At 38.5% G+C, this 514-nt stretch overlaps 1 non-coding gene across 1 annotated transcript; it reads right to left on the reverse strand.

Annotated features, from left to right (window-relative positions):
* Positions 1 to 193: 193 nt before the first annotated feature.
* LOC119593228 lies at positions 194 to 298 on the reverse strand. Its single transcript, XR_005230525.1, has one exon. It is a non-coding gene; the product is annotated as a U6atac minor spliceosomal RNA (small nuclear RNA).
* Positions 299 to 514: the final 216 nt, after the last annotated feature.

Here is a 514-nt window from a genome sequence, read left to right on the forward strand (position 1 = left end):
TATAGTTTTTGATACAGCATCGTTTTACCCGTCTACATATATGGAAATATATTGCTATTTCTTAAGCGCAAAGACGTGGGATTCGAACCTCCGTGCTACTCGGTATATCCTAAATAATATAGCAAATCTTTGTAATACATGTGAATATCTTTCTCCTGATTTCATTGACAATTACGTTATACAAATGCGACAAAAGGAAAATGTGTCAGGTGCCGCAAGTGCGACAGTGCCTTGACAGTATATGTGTTGTCCGTCCTTATCAAGGGGAGTGCTAACTTTCTCTCCTTTCGTACAACACAGGCTTCAGTCTGGTATAGCGGTATGTGCTACCTCAGGAGAGCCACAACCTTCAGTGAAAGATATAGAATACACCTTTACTCAAAGGTATCACTACTACTTAATCGAACGTAATTATACTGATGGAAGTGAAGTGCGAAGTTCGCAATTTTAGTATGTTCCAATGGTGATTTATTGTACTCGTGTTGTATATTGCCTGTTGTATATATTGCATTCC

The sequence above is a fragment of the Penaeus monodon genome, chromosome 31 (assembly GCF_015228065.2).
Source record: "Penaeus monodon isolate SGIC_2016 chromosome 31, NSTDA_Pmon_1, whole genome shotgun sequence".
Lineage (NCBI taxonomy): Eukaryota > Metazoa > Arthropoda > Malacostraca > Decapoda > Penaeidae > Penaeus > Penaeus monodon.